This window comes from Phymastichus coffea, unplaced genomic scaffold, assembly GCF_024137745.1.
Source record: "Phymastichus coffea isolate CEN01 unplaced genomic scaffold, Cenicafe_Pcof_1.1 PCOF00005, whole genome shotgun sequence".
NCBI lineage: Eukaryota > Metazoa > Arthropoda > Insecta > Hymenoptera > Eulophidae > Phymastichus > Phymastichus coffea.
The window spans coordinates 7,028,837-7,050,875 of record NW_026706816.1 but is presented as its reverse complement, the minus strand read 5'-3'; the positions used below and the strand labels follow the sequence as shown (position 1 = coordinate 7,050,875).

The 22,039-nt window shown below is 37.8% G+C and overlaps 1 protein-coding gene across 2 annotated transcripts in view; it reads left to right on the top strand.

Moving 5' to 3' along the window:
- Nucleotides 1-22,039, top strand: part of LOC131667646 (homeobox protein 4-like) — a 227,798-nt gene that overhangs the window by 108,967 nt on the left and 96,792 nt on the right. The gene's annotated exons all lie outside the window — the stretch shown is intronic.

The following is a 22,039-nucleotide window of genomic DNA, read 5'->3' as shown; positions in this document are numbered from 1 at the left end:
TTCTGTTTAATCTCCTGAGGTGTTTTGCCTTTGAAAAAGTAATATGTTTAATTAATACACGAAATTCTTTTTCGTCCATTTTTTTACAACCACTCGATTTCTTTGATTGAAACGAATGTAAAACGCAAAGTAATTGGCCGATCTGGCTGAAACTTGGTGTGTGCTCTTCCAAGATATGCCACTAACTGAAAATAACCTTGATACGCACTAGTAACGCCATCTTTCTAACTTTGCACGGACTTTTCAAACGACCCTCGAACATGTAACGGAGAATCTTGGCTAGGCCGATTTCGTCCGTCTGGCTCTCGCAAATGTCCGTGCGCCGCGCCAAGCTGAGAGTGTGTGCGTGTGGTACACACACTCATGCTTGGATTTTTATTTACGAGATGCTGTACACGGGTTGAGCTAACAACTGGAGTGATGGAGATGGCGCAGAAGAAAGGAGAGTGAGAGAAGGAGAGAGAAAGAGAGAGAAAGAGCGCTTGAATCGCGGATGATCGCGGAAAATTAGAGAGCCTCTGCTGGGCTTTGGGCAGAGGAAATCGCGCTCGCGGATTGAACCGAAGGTCACGGTTTTCCGGAGTTGGCCCCGCGACGTCGTCGACGATTGTTCGTTTTCGGAGGCATGCCCGGTGCACGGACGAGTATTAGAGTGTGAGGCTGGGTCGCACCCAGCCGTGTCCCGAAGGATACCCGGCACCGGTGCGTGTGGGTAACTAGCTAGGTGTGCGGGTACGCGCGCGAACAGTTTAGACCTGCTGCAGTACCGAGCAACAGAGAGGCGGCGGAGACAACGACAACAGCAATCATTGAGCGAAACAACGGATTGAGGCAGCAGTATTGTGGAGCGAGCGAGAGGACGAGCAAGAAGATCAACAGCTACCACAACAAACACCAGCGAGACGGTCAGCGAGAAGGAGCGCACCAGTGACGTCACACTGTAGAATGTTACAGCCGTCGGCGAGGCTGAAGGTCGAGGTCGGTGCTGTGTTTTCCTCTTGTTTCTCTCTCTCGTGCATATTTGGGCGCCAGCTTATGGGTGGTAGCACGGGAGATCTGCTGGCTACCCCATTGATAGAGTAACGGTGAAAAGTATTTAGTCGGGCATTTATTATAACATTTAGTTATAACAAGGGAATCGACAGGCTGACCAGCCACCGATTCATCTTCGCATTCGCATTTGTTATTTGTGCCGCTTGTAGTATAGGCGTATAGTTATAGGCGTAAGATCGCCGTATTGTAATCGATTGTTGACAAGTAAAAGATTAGTGTGTTAATCCGCTGTTGTGTTTATTCGCCGCTGTATCACTCCTCATCCCGACTTCGAATCTGTGCCTTTAACGTGTTTATGCTCGACGCGTTATTTAGTCGTGGGAACGTCTTTTGCTTCCCGAATCCCAGAATAAATAATTTGTGCAGACGGTCGCGAGCTACCCAGACGGGAATGGTCGCTAATTCTCCGTTACATACACTATACTTATACGATGATGCTTTTCTAAAAAATTTGTTTCATCATAACGAAGCTTTCTCGAATTGAAACAATACATAAAAATTAGTTATTCGTATCATTCAACATATTCAAAAATAATAAAAATATGTTTTTGATCACTTAAATAGTTATTAATTTCTTTAAATTAAATATTTAAAAAGAAAGGTCTCATTTTGTAGCCAAAAATATTCTACATTCTTTGAATATTATAATTGTAAAAAAGCAGTAAAGTTAATAATAATTACGTTTACAATTATTTACGCGAACAATTAATTACTCCAACATTATTACGACCATAGGTTGCATTACATTAATATTATTATTAACATAAGTTTTATATTCGGAAGAAACGAATTTTCTAGTGTGAGTCACTGGAATGTTTTCAACTTGTTTATCTGCTAAAAATGAGCAAGTTTCATCATCATGTCCTTACCACGTATATTTTTATTCGGTGCCAGTCAATCGAATATTTTGTGAGTCGGTGCTATTCTACGAAAGAAATTCTTGCGAAACGTTCAAAAAATATATATACATATTTATATTATTTCAAGTCTCAAAAAAATTTTAAGAATAGTAACGCATGTAAGTTTTAGGTCATATACGAGTATTTCAGCCATGTGAAAAATATTATATTGATGCGAGAATGCTACATATGGATTTTGAATTGGAATATGCGTAGAAATAAATGAACTGAATGAGGCATTCTATATGTTCGTATTGAAAATAACTTTCGTATTCATGTTTGATTTTCAACAATCTTTTTCTCAAAAAATTTTTGTTTTTCTCTGTTTGTGTGAATAATTCTTTTTTATTAATTTATATATAATGTAAGTTTATTTTTAATATTTTCTCTTCAAGTTATTTTCTAGTTAAATTCTTTATGGAGTATATGCGTAAATATAATATTCTTCATCGACTAATTATGAGCCTAGATAAGATAAGTTGAAGATTTTTCTTTTATTTATAATTTTTTTTACCAGCATTTCATGTTTATTTTAACATTCTGAATAAAAATCAATCGTCTAAACGTGATAAATATGCTACTCACTTATTTTCAACAACTACCTATTGAAGAAAGTAATTACAATATTAAGAAAGTGGAAATTAAAGGTCTTTTTCAGTCAATATTATTAGATTTGATGGACTCAAGTAATAACGTTAATTTGATTGTAGAAATTACTTTAGATTTCCAAGAAGGAACCTAATGCTATTATTGTCGAGGATATTGATCCTGAATTTCCGACAGATGATTGCGAGAGCCAAAGTGAGCCATTGAGTTTCGAATACAAGAAAAAAGCTGTGGAGTATTGGAGGAGCAGAAAAGAAAAGCGAAATTTTATCTCTTAAAACAGTACAAAATCGGTTTCATAAAGTCACATCTTAAACACAGATACATCGCTGGACTCACCAAATTAACAATGGTGGTACGTGCCGGGAAAAAATTGAAAGATTTTGCGATTACACCTGGGAAAACTTTAACGCGGCTCTTCAATCTAGATTTATAATTCATGATAATGACTTGAGAAGGTGGGCTTTATAAGCACAAAATTGATTGGGAACGAGGACGTGCAATTTAGAGCTTCTAAAGGTTGGGTTGAAAAATTTAAAGAAGCCCATAGAATCGTTTCTAGAAAAATTAACAAATTTGTAACAAAACAAAGCATAGAAAATAGAGATGAATTGCACGGAAAAGAGATGGAATTTATAACAGACTTCAATCAATTAATAAAACAAATTGGTCTTGCGAATACCTTTAATTCAGATCAGAGTGGTTTTCAATTAGAAATGCATTCTGGTCGTACTTTAGCTCTTGAAGGAGAAACGCCAGTACAGTGTCTTGTACAATCTGTCTCGTCAACTACACACAGCTATACAGTACAGCCAACGATATCAGCATAGGGACAGTTATTATTACCTTCATTCTTAATTTTATAAGAACGAACCGGAGATTTTGGATCAACTGTCTCACAAAAAATATTTAAGCCTCCGAATGTGTATGTTGCCGCTTCAAAGTCTGGAAAAATGATTTCAGGTGAAATCATGTTTCACATACTTGTAAATATAGCAATTCAAGAAGGACAAATTCACAGATCTCTTCAAGACATGGTTAAGGGAAATATATTTTCCAAATTTTGAATCTACAACAATGCTATTACTTGATTCGTAGAGCGGACACTGTCCAGAGGCTCTGCATCATGCCACGCCATGTGATAAAACGGTCCATCTGGAACGAATACCTACAGGAACCACTGGAAATATTCAGCCATTAGATGTTTTTGGGTTCCGTGTTTGGAAAAATTTTGTTAAGCAATTTTCAGATAATATTATGTATATAGATCATGATTTAGAGTTGCACAAACGAAATAACATTATCAAATTACAGTCACTAGTTCATAACCAGTTTTCATCTTTACGTCATAAGAATCTATTCAGGTATGCGTGATATAAAAGTGGATATCTTGTAGATAAACCAAAGGCATTTGAAAATTCCGTAGATTTCAGTTTCGGAGATTCATGTGGAACGCATTGTGAAATAGACGGTTGTAATAACGTGGCTATTATTCCTTGCGGTTGGTGTAAGAAATCTCTATGTTTCAAGCATTTTTTTGAAGAATATCATTATTGCTCTGCTTATAATCCATAAGTTTATATCGATATTCTCAATGCATTTTGAAAGAAATTTTTTTATTTAAAAAAATTAATAATGTTGATAGATAAGTTTCCCAACAATAAGAAGTAATATGGAATATCATCTAGTGTATTATTAAAATTTAATTCTACTTGCTTATCGTAGCTATCTATTGTAATAAAAATGAATATTTAACTGGAGAGGATGGATAATAAATAAATGTTCAAATAAATATTTAACTCTTTACCCTCTAATATATAATTTAAAAAGAAAATTTAAAATACATTACCTGTAGTTTTCAATGTCCTTCCAAATAAAAGGAGTTTCATTTAGTTTGCAAGAATAAAATTAAAAAAAAATACTTTCACCCTTGTGACAAATAAAAGATAAAACCCCCTGGATCCGTGGTATAACTTATAACTTTGTGACATGGTAACAAATAATTTTCAGTTGGTTTCAAGAAAAAATGTTTTATAGAAAAGGAAATATACTGAAAGAAGAACAGTTCTTGGGGGTGAACGTGATGAGTAGTTTCCATCCCTTAAATGGTTTCTTCTCCCGATGAATGAATACTTCTGGCTTTTTGTTAGTCGTGCATAGTACATTGAACAGATTCAATGTTAGTTACATCAATTTCATTCATACAGTTACCTCAAAGCGCTTAGTTTCAATAAAAATAAAACAATTAATTTAGGAATAGTTTAATCTTAAATTAGAAAAAAATAAAAAATACGTCAACTTTGATTCTTAATGACGTTCTAAATAAAAAAAGTTAGAAAAGGATTGAATTAAATTCACAATTTTGGCAGACAAAAATGTAGGAAAAAAATCACTTCCACCCTTATAAAAAGTAAGGGTTGCAACCCTAATCAAAAGAGGATGCTTCGGTGTATGTCGTAATGGCAGCGGGACGTCTTCTTGGTCTTACGCTGAGGCATTTTCTTCTAATTAGGGCTACACCTTCCGATATGTCGGGCCCTCGAATTTTATGATTGATTTCGATAGCAAAAATCCTCAGGAACACGCAGGAGCAAGAATTTTTCAAAAAAAAAATAATATACTTTTTGAGATATTAGCAATTGTTTAAACAAAAAGTTAATAACTTCCGAAAAAATTGTTTATTGTTTATTGTTGTAATTATTTCGAACTTTTAAGGCATTATAAGTATTATGAAAAAAAATCCGATTTCGATATCTTTATTAGTTTTTAAAATAATGCCGTTTGATAATTTTTTATCATTTTTCTTTAATTGTTCATAACTTTTAATATAATTAATGTATCGACATCAAACTTTGGGAAAAATTTCACTTTCATGTGTACAACAATTGTGCCAAATTAAAAAAAAATCCGTAACCTAAGGGTTACGGATATAAGTCAGTCGAAATAGCCAAGAATAATCCATATAGTGGTTTTCAAAATAGGATTTTCCACTGTAGGTTGACCTCGAAATGATCTTGGGAATGAAGTTGGGGTCACTTGTACCCCACACATATTACCTTGTCTAATCGCAAAAATGGATGTAGGCTGCGAATATCGTTTTCATAGATTGACCTTAAAATGGCCTTGGGAATGGGGTAGTAATCACTTACAAGTACTTGTTAAACATTATAACGGGGTAGATATTTGCCCGCGTTATTTCGCGAGAGATCAATAAATATATTATACAGCTCGATGGGGGTGTACAATAACCGCGCTAAACTATGCCCGGATGCTTAGTTACGTCTTAAGGCCCGCGGGAGCGTCGTGGATTCAGCAGCTAGTCTTCGAGTTAATTCACCGACGGGGAAAGCGTGGAAAGTTGTAGAGTCAGGTGTAAATAAGAAAAAGGGTTACATAAAATAAACGATATTTATACAGCTTGTAAGTTTACATAGAAAACAGCGCGGCAATAAAGAGAGAGAGTAACTAGCTAGCGAGAGAGAAACAAGGTACACAAGAAGGTACTTACAAATGCGTACGAGGCCACGGATGAGCCTTATCAAACGCTCGGATACAAAGGGACAATCGGCAAGCTTGCACTGGAATATTCCCACACACTATCTCGCAACACTCTACACTAATTACAGCTAGTGTATGCGTTGTTTCACACTTTTTCGTTTTGAAGGTGGTATAGCGTACTCAAGACATTTCCACCCCTCTCTCTGGGCGCCAATAAGTTGGCATAGCCCACTGTCTTTCACCCCTTCGCTTTCAAGTACATTGGGGATCCGGAAGTCAAGTTTGCTACGACATCCCTGGCGCACTCAGTGAGTCGGAACCTTTTCGATCTAAGGCGGCGACCTCCTCGAAAGGAGTACCGATCTTTTCACGGTTCGACGCTCAAGGAGAGCGGAACTGAAGGCTTGACCCTCGGTTTCGGCGCGACGGGACTCTAGTTGCCCCAACGTCTACTGCGTCGGAAGCACGCAGTGTACAAATCTTACGAGATTTGCTTGACCTGGTACCATTACCCCGCAGAGGCCAACCCTAGTTGGGATGTCAGAATGGAGACTCAGCCAGGACAGCCAGAGGAAGATTCCTAAGACGATCAACCAACTAAGTCCCCCTCCTGGGCTCGCGTTCGAAAAACATCCTACCTTGCGTACTTGTATTAAGGGATTTCTCCCACGACTCACAGGTCCATCGCTTCGACGTACCAAGGTATGTCTCCCCATTGCGTTTCGGTCATCCCCGCTCACGCTGGTGGGTATCCGTCATTCGAAAGGTTGTTATTACCCCGTTTTGTCCCAAAGTCAGATCTCGCTTTCTAAAGAATGGTTTTATGACTTGGCTGATACTGATATTTGCTCTTTCGATTTGGTTTTTGACTGTTATGTCAGGGCGGGGTCTCGTCTAGCCGACAAGGCGACTCCCCAGGCAGTTTTCAGTATTCTTGCCTGTCATGCCACGCATTCGGTTCAAAACTCTGTCGTTGGGTCAAAACGGGGTTCATCGCGTTCAAGTATTCAAACTTCAGAATTTAGTTCTGAAGTTGATGTTCAAAAATTATCGTTCAAAATTTCAAGCTTTATGAGCTTGTCTGGGTTCAAAAATTAGATTATTGTGCGAGTTTTTGTCCTTTGGTTAGGGACCTTGTAAGAGGCGGCATCTTTCTACCGTAGTTTGTAACTACATTTCTTCGCTTCCTCCTCTTTATGGGTACTCCTTCCCTGGGCTCTATGACTTTTCTAGCAAAGTCTCCAAAGGCTTTGTAGATTTTCCTGCTGGATACTAGGGCTGATTCTGGGCAAGGCCATATGTGGCCTTCTTCTTCAACAGCCTCTATTAATGGCTTTCTTAGTTCCCTTAATTCTTCACAGTTAAAGAGAATATGGCTTTCGCTTTCTATTTCTCCACAGCTACACAGTTGGTCTTCGCATAATCCTCTTTTATGGAGGTATGACTTAAAAGCACCATGTCCAGTCATGAACTGTACTGTGTAGTGGTTAGGGTTTAGCCACCTCTTCTTTAATCTGTCTTTGATTACTAGGAAATAGCAGTACGTTCTCCTGCCATTTATGGCTGACTGCCATCTCTCTTGCCATACCCTTTCGATTTCATCGTTGATGAGTTGTATGGCTTTTGAGATTTTTAGTCTGCCCGATCGAAGTTCCTCCGATTTAATTTGGATGCCGTGCATTTTAATCGATCTCCCTCTTCCTGACGCAGTACTTTGCAACTCTCGCGTCAAGCTCTAGAGATATCGGTCGGGAGGCTGCAAGCACGTGTGCTGCTTCATGAGAGATCGATCTGTAGGCTTTGAGTGTTTTGCAAAGGACCGATCGTTGCAATCTTTCTAAAGCAGATTGCTGTTTGATGTTGGTCCTTTGCCACCAGCCCGCAGCGGCATATGTAACTTTCGATACTAAGAAGCCATTATATATCTCTTTCATAGAATTGAATTTTAGGCCACAATTTACTTTTGCTATTTTACTTAGCTCGAAGTAGATACTGTTGCAGTCTTGAATCACGTTTCGAATATGTTCTTCCAATCAGAAGCCTTTCGAGATTGTGATTCCTAGGTACTTGACTGTTTTGTGCGTTCTAAAGTTGTCTTTCCCAATTTTGACTGTAGGGTTTCTACTCTCGCTTAGTTGGCCTTTTAGCCATATTAGTGCTGACTTTTGTACTGCCAAGTTCATTTTGTCAGACTTGTACCAGTCCATCATTATATTAATGATTTCTTGGGCTTGTCTTTCAAAGTCAATGCGTGTTTTTGCCTTAATGATAAGAAGCACGTCGTCTGCGTAGGCTAGTACTTCGTATCCTGCGTCCCTGATTGACCGGAGTGGTTTGTCAAAGATGACTTTCCAGCCTACCCGTCCGAAAACTGAACCCTGGAGGCACCCCTTCGTCACTGTTTTCAGTATTTCTTCGAAGTGGGCATATATGCCTACTTCTCGATCACTGAAGTAACTCTGGAGGAGCTTATAGATGTTTCTCGGGCAGTTTCTTTCTTTCAATTGGGAGAGCAGGCTTGGCCACCATAAGGCATCGAATGCTCCTGAAACGTCCAGTGGAATAGCGGCTACGTACTTGATCGACGGATCAGATTCTGCCTCTTCTACTATTTCATATAGTCTTCTGATGGCGTCCTCTGTGGATCTGTTTGCCTTAAAGCCAAATTGATCCTCCGAAGACCAGTCCGAGCTGTTTAGAATGTTGGAAATTCTTTGAATCACAAGCCTCTCGAGTGTCTTCCCGGCTATGGGGAGAAGACATGCGGGTCTATATGATTTAATCTCGTTCTCGGGTTTTTCAGCCCCTTTGAGCAACGTGATTAGCATTCCACTTTTCCATCTTCTGGGGAACACTCCGCATTTTAGGCAGGCGTTAAAAAGTCGTGTCAGTTCCCGGTGTAATGGTTTTGCGTTGACAAGTATTTCCTACTCTATTCTATCTTTGCCTGGTGATTTCCCTGCCTTGTTCGCTTTAAGGGCCATTTCAACTTCCCTTATTAGGAAAGGCTTTGCGTTGCCGGTTACTGGAACCTCCCGCATATCTCTGCGAATCTTTGCATGTGTATCATTTTCGCAGCTTGGGTCGTCATCAGGCATTAATTCTTCTAGTATAGTCATGCTTGTTTCTTTCCAATCTTTTGTGACAGAACCATTACAGTTAACCGTGCACATTGCTTTTGAGATTCTGACTTTGTTGGATGCTCGTTTGTATGGATACGCCCAAGCATTCTTTTCGCTTTCGATAGTGCAGAAGTCTCTCCAGCTGTTACGTTTGGCTTTTTTAATGGACATTGCATATTCGGATTTCATTTGACGTAATTTCTCAAGTGATCTCTGGAGGGCTTTCCTTTGTTTTCTGTTCGATCCTTCCTTGTCTTTCAGAGCGACGATTTTGCGTTCTTTTTGTATCGCTCGCTTCTTACTTCGCAAGTCAGGGTTCCACCAGGGTAGAGAGCGCGTTCTTCTCTTTTTTGGTGGAATAGAGTTCCTTGCTGCCCTTACTAAGACCTCTTCAAGTTTTGAAACATATGTTTCAATGTCTTCAGAGATTCTTAAAGGGAGTTTAGCTAGGTTCTCTTTCTCGACTTTACAAAGTTTGCCGAATTTCTCCCAATCAGCTTTTCTCATGTTAAACCTTTGTTCTAGTGTTTCTTCGGTTCGTATGAGTCTGGCTGGTTGTGAGGCAAAATCCAGTTCGATCACTATGGGCCTGTGGTCACTGGTGGTCCATTCTTTCACCGCCTAGCTAGCTAAGAAGTTTGACAGATTTGACGTATGTAAAGTTACGTCGATATCCGTCTCGCCCCTTGTGCTACGGCACGTTGGAAGTTGGCCCCTCCTGTTGGCCACTATTAGCCCGTATTGGTCTATGAATTCTTCAATGACTGTTCCATTCTTGTCCTGTGTATTAGACCAGATCTTTGACTTGTCATTTGCGTCCATTCCAACTAAGACTCTTTTGCCTTTCAATTGCTTGAGAGTCTTAGCTAGTTTGTCAAGATAGGTCTTCCTGCTGTGGCTAAACTGGCAGTAGATGCTTATGAAATAAATTTCACCAAAGACTCCGACTACTTGTGCACAAACACAGTAGGAGTCACACAGATTAGAAATCTTGGTAGCAGTGACTTTGTGCGGATTGTAAAGTATCGCAGCTTGAATCTTTTCGCCTTTTTTGGCTCCATGAATAGCTGCGATGCTGCCCATACCTAAAATCGCGTTATTCCAGTGATATGGTTCTTGCACCAGTGCCACCTGTATGTCAAGATTTCTGTCTGTCATGATTTCTCCCAGCTCATCGTTGGCTACTTTCCTTTTGTTGAGGTTCAATTGTATGATCCTCAATTTCGGGCCCAGTTCGGGGTTTTGTTGTGCGTTCAATTTAAACCTTTTAACTGATGGGCAATCGTCTTTGCTTTCGTCATTGTTTGGTTGCGAGGGAAACTGAGTTGATACCGGAGTGTTAGAGCAGTGCTCTGGTTTCTCAACGGTCGTCTCCTGCTTACGTTGCCTCGCCTTGTTATACCTGGAGTGGTTGACCATATCGCTTTCAAGGTACAACGCAATGTCTAGTTATATTTTTCCTCCTTTGGGATCGCTGCTGGCGATTCTGGAGGGTGGCTTTCGATTTTAGTCCTGGCGTTAACGTGCGCGTTCAATAAAGCAAGTGGCGTTCGAGTGCGAGCAGTGAGTACTTGTGCGTGTGCGTGTTGACTTGAGCTTGAGCTTTGTTACCTTTTCGGATTTCTCCATGGTTTCCCGTGGCTCTATTATTTACATTTGATTGATTAGCTAGTTATTTTTCTAGCTTTTAATCTGTTTTGATTTTGATTTTGGTTTTGATTTTGATTTTGATTTAATTTGATTTAAAGATTTTCTTGTTTTTAATTTTTAATTAAACTTTCATTTTGATTTTGATTTTTAATCTTTAATAGGTAACTTTCTTCTAGACTAATTACAGTGGGAAGTCTCCTTTTAACTGCCGCAGGGCCAAACCAAACGTCTAAATGAAGATACGTAATATCTGGACTTCTCTGCGAAAGCCGGCCGGCAGGAGCACGTGTCGTTTCGGACGCAATTCCCAAGCTAATGTCGCGGGAGCGTTCCCCACTCTCTCTCCCCTACTCTGTCGAACCTAAGTCGGTTCCTGTCGCGCGGCCGTCTCTCTCTCGCACGTCAGCGCGCCTTCGGTTCGGATCTGCACGAGCTTATCCTTCCTCTCGCTAGTTCGCGTTGCAAATTAAGTATTCTCTCTCTCTCTTACCTCGTACTCTATTGTCTGCTGCGGCTGCCACTTCTAGGCTTTGTACATAAAATTACATAAATTAATATAAATATAAGTATATAAGTATATATATAAGAGTGGTTGTTTGAGAGAGAGAGACATAACGAGTGGTTTATCACACGTTATAACATCACAGAAATGACCTTGTCTAAACGTAGTAATGAACCTAGAGTGCGAATATTTGATCAAGAATAGGAATTCCCGTTGAAATAAAAGGCTGACCAAGAAATCATCTTGGGAATGGGATGAGGATCTCATAGATCCCCACACATTACCTAACATTACGTAAACGTAAAATTTTCCGCCGAATCCAAATCAGCCATCGAAAATAGGTGCTCCTATTTAAAAAACAACATTGGCCTTGAAATAACCTTGGAAAAGCATGTTCAAGGTCAAATGCAATATCACCAAAACATGGCCCCCTCAAGGTTAAACAATTTTTGTCTGAAACTTTTTTCGAGAAAAAGCTTATTAATCGAGATACTTTAGTAGGACGATTAAAATTGACCACCCTGTATACAACTTAAATATTATTTTGGACTATTTCTATTACGGCTTATCTTGTAACGATCTATTATAATATTAGTTGATATCCATTTGGAACATGTATTGAACACATTTTTACCAGAAAAACTCAGTAATTGTTATAAATCATATTTCTACATTCATCATGATCTTTCATATTGAATCATTTACGGAGCTTGAATGATTCTATTTTATTTAGTTTATCTAACAAGAACACGGTGGGTCTGAGCGACATTTAAATAAAATTGAAAGCAGGTTCCAATTTTTTTGCATATTTCGGTAAAAATATTAATAATTAGAAGATCCCAGAAAGAATTAAAAAAAATCCCTGAGCCCTTTTTGAAAAAATCGATTTTTAAAAATTTTTATCAAACAAAAAAAATAAAAAAATAATTTTGGTTGTGGTTGATGGTATTAATAAATAAATCAATATTTTTTCGATATTTCCACAGATGCACATTTAATAATAAAAAATTCAACACCAGCATTTTGAAAATTAATTTTTTTTTATTTATTGACTGTTTTTAATAATTTTTATCTCTCTATTCTCCCATACACAATCATATTAATGGAGAAACACATGTATATATAAATATCAGTGTTTATTAATAGTATACATACGATAAGGACATAGCAGTATTGTAAACATGTGTGTTTACAGCGCGCACCTGTATCTAAGGAAGTAGTAGCTAGAATAGCGTGCTCAAAAGTTTTCACAGTTGTCCCAGCTTGATTGACCGATCAACAATGAAATCTGCCAGTAATAGTGTTCTCGTGATAAGAAATACAATAAGAATTTTGTTGTCTTTTTTCGTATGTTGTATAATATTGAAAAATAACACACGTTTTTTTTATCAGCGAAGAAAGCTTTCTAGGACATGAGACAGACCATTAAAATTTTAATCGCGGGGTGGTTTAAGGATTTTTAATAGAAAAACTTAATACTTTTAAACCAAACCCTATGGCAAATTTATGTTACTGAAAGAGATGAAAAATGTTGTTTTGTTGACAAAATTTTTAAATATAAATAAACAATTTATTTATAAAAAATTACGTCAAAAACGATTTAAAGAAGTTAATTTTGAGCAAAAAAAAACTGAAATAAATATGTTTTTTCATATGAATACATATCTCAGTTAACGTATTTATGTATTTTTTCTAAACAGAATTTTTCAAGGGGGGTAACCAACTTTCAAATCTTTTACCACGTATCATTATAAAATTGGGATCTTTTTTTGAAATATAAACATATTTTAATATTTTATAAAAAATGAGACATACGTGTTTTTTATCTGCGGATTAATATTTTTAAGGGATGAAACCCGTCAAAGTTACGGGTGTCAAGGGATAGTTTTTTTAAATAGAAAAACTTTATATTTTTAACCAAACTGGCTGGAAAATCCGTATTATAAATAATACTGGGATATGTTAATTAGTTTACAAAATTTGATTAATTTTCAATCATATACAAAAAATGAGTTTAAAAAATTATTTTTGAAAAAACATCTGAAAAAAATGTTACCCAAACATATTGTATCGGGGAACTGTTCCGTTGACATAAAAGTTAATATATGAGGATATGCGGATAATGTAAGTAAAGAATCCAGGCTCGGTTAGGCAGGAACAGCTCGGCTCGTCAGGTGTTGTCGGGGCGTCGTGGCTCCAATGCCAGGTCGCGGCGTAAAACTCGCAGGCCTAAACGCGAGATTAAAAGGTCGAGAGATAGATGGAAGGACGGAATAAAGAGAACGCGCGTTAAGAAAACAAGCGTGTTATTTATTAGAATAACGAATAAATGTTAACAAAAATAATATAAGAGCGGCGATACAAAAGGAGATAGAGAAAGCATGAAGCTGAATTGGGAGAGAGAGAGAAAGGTACGCAGTGGTACACACAAGTTGCTGCCCTAAACAAACAAACGGCAGTTAATAATCTATACGCCCGAATAGGCTGGCGCTGGTGGCAGGAGGCCGTCACTCACAACACTCCACACTCTCACGTTAATTCAGAGAGAGAGAGAGAAATTATATTCTCTCTCTCTCTCTCTCTCTCTCTCTCTCGAGTTACGCGTTTTTAATCGCTGCTTTAGTCCTCAGCAAACACGCTGACTGCAACATGCTACAGCAGTACACGCGGTCTTTTCTACTCATTCTCACCGAGGCGTGAACACATCCTGCTAACTATAGCATATTATTGCTATGCTCTTGGTCTTGGCACGACGCAAACGAAGCTCTCGCAGGCGAATTCCCTCTCTATAAATTTATTTCGGCACATATAAAAAAAGGTCCGTCACATAACATAATGTAATATCCAATGATTGTGAAAATAATATAAAAATGCGAAAGAAATCTGAATATCTCGAGTATCTTTTTTTAAAAAAATTATTTTAAAACGGGAAAGTGAGTTTTATATTAAGTTTATATTAGTTTCATATTTAGTATTAGTTTTTTATTTCAGGCTATTTTTTTGCAAATAAACGTAGTATTTTCTAGAAATTACTGAAAAGTACATTTTGATTTCGTTGCAAACTAATTTTCTTTTAATATTTAAGATACTCAAAGATTTCTTTAGCATTTTTATATTATTTTTGCAACCATTGGATATAACATTATATACTATATTACAGTTTTTTTTATATCTTTAACAAATAAAAACATTTAATTGGCAATTTCTATGGATAATAGATTGCAGAATCTCATATAAAAATCTTACATTCACTTTCCTACAAATTTTATAGATTTCCTAGAATATGTACATTTCATTTTAATAATATTGTTTTGAATGTGTGGTGTAGCATTTTTTGATTAATTACCAAAAATTCTATTCGTACAGAATATTCTATCTCTAAATTAAAATTTTGAATATGGCCGGTTAAGCTCCTAAAGACAATTGATATGATTCTAATTCTAGGAGAGTGTCGTAACCGTTATGGAGCAGTGGCAAAACTTTATGGCAGAAATGACCAGAATTGTCTACATAAAACTTGGTATATTCCTAACTCATATTAATTATCGAGTATAAACTATCTAATTAATTTATTGTTCAGAGATTGTGTTTTCGAGTTTTGCTGGCCCTTTGATTTACTTAATTTCTGCACAGTTTATTTTAAATGTTGGACATAAAAAATCGTTAAAAAGTTATTTTACGTTATTTTATTCATCGAAATCAATTTTGTTCATTATATACACAATTTTAACTTGTGTTGCATAGTGGATTAATATACTTCTGTTTATTAATGTAATTATCTCTTGAATATTTATTAAGTTTAGTTTAGTTAGTTTATTTATTTACAACTTATATGTTACATTTGGTTTACATTTCTTGTATTACTATTTGTGTCTCGTATCCTGTTTGTGTGGTTGATTATGTATATGTTTTGTGTGTGTGTGTGTGTGTGTGTGTGTGTGTGTGTGAGTCCGCGCGTGCGTGTGTGTGTGTTGTGTAAATATGTGCATTTGTAGGTGTGTCTGCAACTCTTGTGTCCCTGTCTTCTGCGCCTGCCGGTTCCTCTTTTCTTCTCATTTTTCTTCTGATTAATGTTCTCTTCCTCTTTCTCTGTCCAAGATCTGCCTTTTCCGCTCTTCTGTTTTTGTTTTTTTCTCTTTATTGCATATTTTCTTTTCAGCTTTTCCTTTATTACTTTCTTTTGCCTTTTCACCTTTGCCTTTCCTTTTCTTCTGCTCTCCTTCTTGCTAATCATTTCATCTATCTTTCTCCTTATTAAGGCTTTGACACCTTTATTCTTGTTTCCTATTGCTCCCTCTGCCTTTCCTTTCCTCAATCTCACTTATTTTTCCTTAGTATCTTATGATTTGTCTTCTAGCTTACCTTTTTCTTTCTCTTCTTCGATTCTTCTTCTTTTCCATTTTGCTCCATCCTCCAATACCTGCTTCCTCTCGCTTGTGTAGTTGCTGTTACTTGTGTCTTGTGTGTGTGTGTGTATGCATGTGTATGTTTATGTTTGCGCGTATGTTCGTGTTTTGTGCGTATGTGTGTGTATGTGTGTGTGTGTGTAGATGTGTCTGCGAGTCTTGCTTCTCTGTCTTCTGTTTCCGTCTCTCCTTAGGGTCTTGCAGCTTCGTCTTCTTGCTTTTCATTTTCTTTCTTCTCTTCGTTTCTTCTTCTTTTCCATTTTATCTCCATCATCCACGCTATCTTTTCTTTGCTTCCTATTATTATTTTTTCCCATTCTTCCCCTTCCTTTCTGCTTTCTTCACATTTTTCTACCATGTGCTTCCAATTTTCTTCCTCTTTCATACACATTCTGCATCTCTTATTTTCTTCTTTTTCCCAATACCTGCTTCCTCTCGTTTCATTACCTATTTTAAACCTTTCCCTTATTTGCAGGCCTTATATTCTTCTCTCTCCTTGAATTTCCTTTAAACTATACCTTTTCATTTCTTCTTTCAGCTCTTTCCACTCATTTATGTATCTTGATTTTTCTAGTTTTTCTTCTAGTTCTTTTTCATCTTTTTTGTTTAGCTCATCTCTTATTTCTTCCCAAAACTCTTCCCTCATTTCATCTCCCTCTTCCCACTCTCTGTATATTTTACTTTTTTCCAGCCTTTCCTCTCTCTCCTCCTTCTTACCCTTTTTATCTTTTTCATTTCTTTCCCTTTTCTTTAATTCTCTCCATGCTTCTTTTTTTATTGAGCCATCTCTTTCTTCTCTTATTTTGTTTTCATACTTCATTGCTCTTTCTAATGCTGTTTCTTTCATTTCTTGTCTTCCTGTTTCCCATCGTATTAGGTAACTTGGCGTGTTTCTATCTAATCCTAATACCCACTTTATGTATTTTAGTTGTAGTCTCTCTATTTCCTCATATCTCTTCCATCCCCAGATTTCTGCTCAATACATAATCACGCTTTTGGCCAGAGCATCGAACAGGTTCATCCTTAGCTCCCAGTTTTCTCTAAATAGCTTTTCTCCTAGCCCCCCATAGCTTTCCGAGTCCCATATTTATTTTCCCTTCTACCTTCTTTATCTCTTTTTATTTACGTTATTTCTGCTTATCACATATCCCAAGTAGTTGTACTCTTTAACCATCTCCATCCTCTCACCTTCCCATTCGAATTCTTCTTCCTTCCCCCTTCCTCTTCCTCTTCTGCATTTCATCATCTTTGATTTTCCTACATTTAACTCTAATCCCCTTTCTACCAGGTATCTTTTTAATTTTTTCAGCATTGCTTTCATTCCACTTTCACTCTTTGCCATCATCACTATATCATCTGCGTATCCTATTGTCCATATTTTCTTCCTTCCTATTACTACCCCTCCTTCCTGCACCTGCTTGATCTTCACTTCCAGGTCGGCGAAGGCAAGATTAAATAGCGTGGTGCTCAAAGAGCACCCTTGTCTTACGCCTTTGTAAGTCTCAAACTCCCTAATTATTTCTCCTCCAACTTTTACCTTACTCCCTGTTTTCTTGTATATTTCTTCTATTCTTTTCCTACTTTTTCTATGTATCCCTTTCTCTTTCATTGTTTGCCATATTTTCTTCCTCTTTATTTTATCAAAAGCGGCCTTCATGTCTGCAAAGAATACGAACAGTTTTCCTCCTTTTTCCCTTATTTCCTTCCCTATTATTGTTTTTAATATATATATTGCGTCCATTGTTCCTCTTTTCTTCCTAAATCCCATCTGCGTATGACTTAGCGTTTATTTAGCTTCTAGTTCTCTTTCCAGCTTTTTCCTCAGTATTTCCGCATATATTTTATATCCCGTATCCATCAGCGTTATTCCTCTATAGTTTCCTACTTCTTTTTTCCTCCCTTTCTTATATATTAGTACTATTATTCCCTTCCTCCATTCTTCCGGATATCCTTCTCCGTTCCATATTCCGTTTAAGCATTTTGTCATATCTTTTATCAAGCCTTCCGTACCTTCCACCCACGCTTCATTTGCTATACCATCTTCTCCTGTCGCCTTTTTCTTTTTCATTTTTCTTATTACCTCTTTTACTTCTCTTTCTTTAATTTCTTCACCTTCTCCTCTTTCGCTGTCTTCGGTTTCTTCCCCTTTGCTTTCTTCCTTTTCTTTCTCTCCCAGTTGTCCCTTGAAGTGCTTTAACCACTCTTCTTTTCCTATATTTTCATCTAATCCAATTCTTTTCTTCCTATTGCCATTCACTTTATCCCAGAATTTTCTTCTCGTCTTATCTTTTCTTATTTCTTCTGCCACTCTTCTTCTTTTACTTTTCTTATTTCCTCTCTGTATTCTCTCTTTGCTTCTAAGTATCTGCCTCTGTCTCCTTCCCTTTTCTTACCTTATTTAACTCTGCCATCACCCTATCCCTTTTTGCCTTACATTCATTTCTCCACCAGTTTTTTTTTATCCTTTTTTTCCTTATCTTCTTTTTTACAACTGCGTTCTTCACTCTATTTTTTATATCTTTCCATTTTTCTGTTCCCTCTATTGCGCCTATCCATCTCTGATACTCCCTTATACCTTCTTCGCTCCAGTCGTCTATCATTCTTTCTTCCTCTTCTTTTCTTTCTTCCGCTATTTTGTCTCCCAATTCCACCTCTATTGGTAAGTGGTCCGACTTTACCCTTTCCTTTATTTGAACCCTTTTTATCGCCTCATCACCTTCCTCGTTACCTACTACATAGTCTATTGTTAACGTTCCTCTCGCTCCTATATATGTTATTTCTCCCTCTTCATCTCCTTCTTTTCTCCCATTCGTTATCACTAAGCCCATTTCTCCTAGCCATTTTATCATTTCTTCTCCCTCTGCGTTTATCACTTTATCCTTGGCCTTTATTTCCTCTAGGTTTTCTTCTGTCTCCCATTCTCTTCCTTCGTTTCCTGTTCTTGCGTTGAAGTCTCCTCCTATAATTATTGTTTTTCCTCTGTTCTCCTCTATCTCTTCGCTTAGGTATTCATAGTTTTCCTTCTTCTCATGTTGCATATACACCGATGCTATCATGTGTTCCCTCCCTCCGATCTTTATCTCTCCTACTATTACCTTACTTGTCCTTTCTTTCTTCCATTCAATCTTACTCATCCCTTTCCTCTCTCTTACCGCCATTATTCCTCCCCCTATTTCTCTCCCCCTTCTTCCTTCCCTTCTTGAGTCCCTCCACTCTATGCTATACCCTTTCGGTTGTTTCTTCACACCAGTTCTTGCCCCTTGTCTCTTCACCCAGGTTTCCGTTAGCCCTATTATGTCGAATTCCCTAACATATTCCCAGTCGTCTTCCTCCATGCTCCTCACCCCCGCCACGTTCCAGAATAGTATTTTTACTGCCTTTCTCCCCTCTCTCTCCCTTCTCTCCTCTCTCTCTCTTTTATCTCTATTGTTTTCGAAACCCTTCCACCCCCTTTCCTACCATTTTTCCCTCTCTCTCGCTCCACCATCATTCTTCTTCCTCTGACTTCACCCCGTTATGCCACATCTTTACCTCTTTACCTTTACTTTTTATTTCTTTCGCTTTCCTTTTTACTTCCTCTCTTATCCTTCTCTGCTTCCACGTCCAGTCCTGATCTATGTATATCTTTTTCTGTGCCAGATTCTTTTTCTTCATAATTCCTACTTTTTGTTCCCATGAAGCGCATCTAATTTGCCACATGTTTTTCCTTCTTTCTCTTCGATCATCGCTCTTCGCTGTTCCTCCTATTCTTCTCAGATTCATTATCTCTCCTTTCATTTCTAGTACCTTCCTTGACCAGACCTCTGCCTCTTCCTTCTTTTCCCATCTTAACTCACCCTCTAAGTCTGTCACTATTATATTGTTTAACCTACATTCTCTATCCATTTTTTCTCTCATATGCTCTAATTCTTCCTTATTGTTTACTTCTGTTCCTCTTTGCTTCTTGTTTCCTCCTTCTTGCTTTCTTTTAGTTTCACGCACTCCTCTTCCAACTGGTCCATCCTCTCTCCCCATTTTTCCTGCAGTTTCTTTTCTCTACGTTCTGCTTTTTCCCTTTCTTCTTTCGTCTCTTTCTTTCTTTCTTCTTTCTCTCTCTCTTGTTCTTTCCTAACTTTTCCTATTTCCTTCACCCATCTTTCTTCTCTTCTTTTCCCCTCTGCCTCCATTTTTTCCATTTTTCCCATTATTTCTTTAAACATTTCTGTCCGTTCTTTCCTTTCCTCCTCCCATACCTCTCTTAATTCCCTTATATCTGTCCGTATCTTTTCCATTATATCTCCTGCACCACTACTTTTTCCCACTTTCTTATCGTGTTGTCCAATCCTTCTCCCCCATCCCCATCCATCTCGCTTCCCTCGCTCTCACTCTTGCATCTCTTTGCCTCTCTCATTTCTCCTCTAATATTCTCCCTCAACCCCTGCCCGCTCTCTCTCCCCCTCACCACCTTTACTCTTTTCTTCTTTTCCTCCTCTAGGCCTTTCTAATTCAACCTTCCACCTTTATCTCTTAACTTTTCTGTTGTCACAAATCTTTCCATTCTATCCCGTACGCCTTAATTCGACTCTCTATATCTACCCGTGACCCCACCTTTATTCCCTGTTTTACCTTTTCTGTCTCTGCCTTTACTTCTTACCGCCCCTCCTCTCTGCCTGCCTTTCCCGCTTTCTGATTTTCTCTCTTAACCTCAACCTTTATTTTTTTCTTTATTCCTCTCTATCTGCTTTTTCCTGCTCTTCTCCACTCCTCCTCCGCCTCCACGCTCTTTTCACCTCTATTTCTCTCCTCAAACACTTTTCCTCTTTAACTTTCTCACCAAAACTCGCGCTAACATCCAAGACACGTCCACACTCCCCTCGAGTGAAATTTAACCTCCTATTTATTAAGTTTTCTAATTTATTTAGGCAAAGTAGTTTCAAAACTTTCGGATATTTTCATTAATTGTGCTAAAATTATGTCTCTAATCAAAAAATATGCGGGAGGTTTCAGGGAGCTGCGAATTTTTCCTATCATTCTGTTATTTTCTTTATTCATTTATTTAAAAATTATTGTCTAATTTTCTTTCCTATGAGAAATTTTTTGGCTTCTAAAAGTGAAAACTCTTGGGAGAAATCGTGTCACAGTATGTAGATAAAATTCCGCAGCCTCCTTGCTCTATATCTAAACCTACTCAAAAAAACTTTACGACTTTTCGGAGAAAAATCAGAACGTGCGGGATAAAAAGAGCATTTGTTTCGACTTTGAAATCTTTGCCTTTCTTTATTTCAGCTCGAAATGCTCTCCTGATATTTACTTCCAGATTAAAACTTAAGTTACACGTTAGACACACACAAAAAAAAAACATTTTCGCTAAATTAAACGATGCAACGTTACAGTTATTAACTTGTTTTTTTCATGTCTCAGCTCTAATTAATTGGCTCAGTTTTTCTTTATGAGATAAGTCATATAAATCAGTGTACATTGGTAGTCAGTGTAATATTATCTGAACATTAATCATCTCAACTATATGGCCGTCCAAAATCGCCGACATCAGTTACTTATGAAAAAGGTCTTCAATCTCAGTTGATGATAGATTTAGTATTTACAGCGTACAAGATGAAGAAATGTTTACTTTGATGTATATGAAATACCTCCTTGTTTACCTATTATAATGTTATTTGTGTGTGTGTGTGTCTGTGTGTGTGTTTTGTAACGGGGTGGGAATCCGTTTTATTTCTTTGTTTCGCTCAACGCGCAATTGTACCGGAATGCGCGCAGCGAAATCGAAATATTCACGTTTGCTAACCGGAAAGCAGGAGGGAACGAGGATCAGTCAACCAACTTATTAATAATGATAACAATAAATTTCCGTTTCAATTAAACATGAGTTAGTTTATTTTCTGTGAGCGTGTTTATGTTTATACGGCGCGCGCATCAATAACATGCATCGTTAGTTCGCTTACAGTTCTTTGTTCGCAATGTTAATTCACATGCACGCTACCGATTTTGACAGAATCGCCGGTACAAGGGGATAGCAATTAAGCGCTGTCGTTTGTTAGAAATCGCGATGTAAAGCTGGCCAGCTTACTTTAGATATACGGTCGCACTATCAGGGGGGAACAAATCAGTATTGCCGCTTCCGGTATCTCAGGTTATTGTCTCTCTCTCTCTCTCTCTATGAAATGTTTCTTCTGTCGTGGGGTTCCACAATCTCGTGGTTAGCCTACGATGGCACTGTTTCACGCGCACTCCCAATGGCAACAACCGAGAAAATTTCGATGTAAACTATTAGCTGGTTTGCTTCCGCACTCTTTTGCTATTTGTATT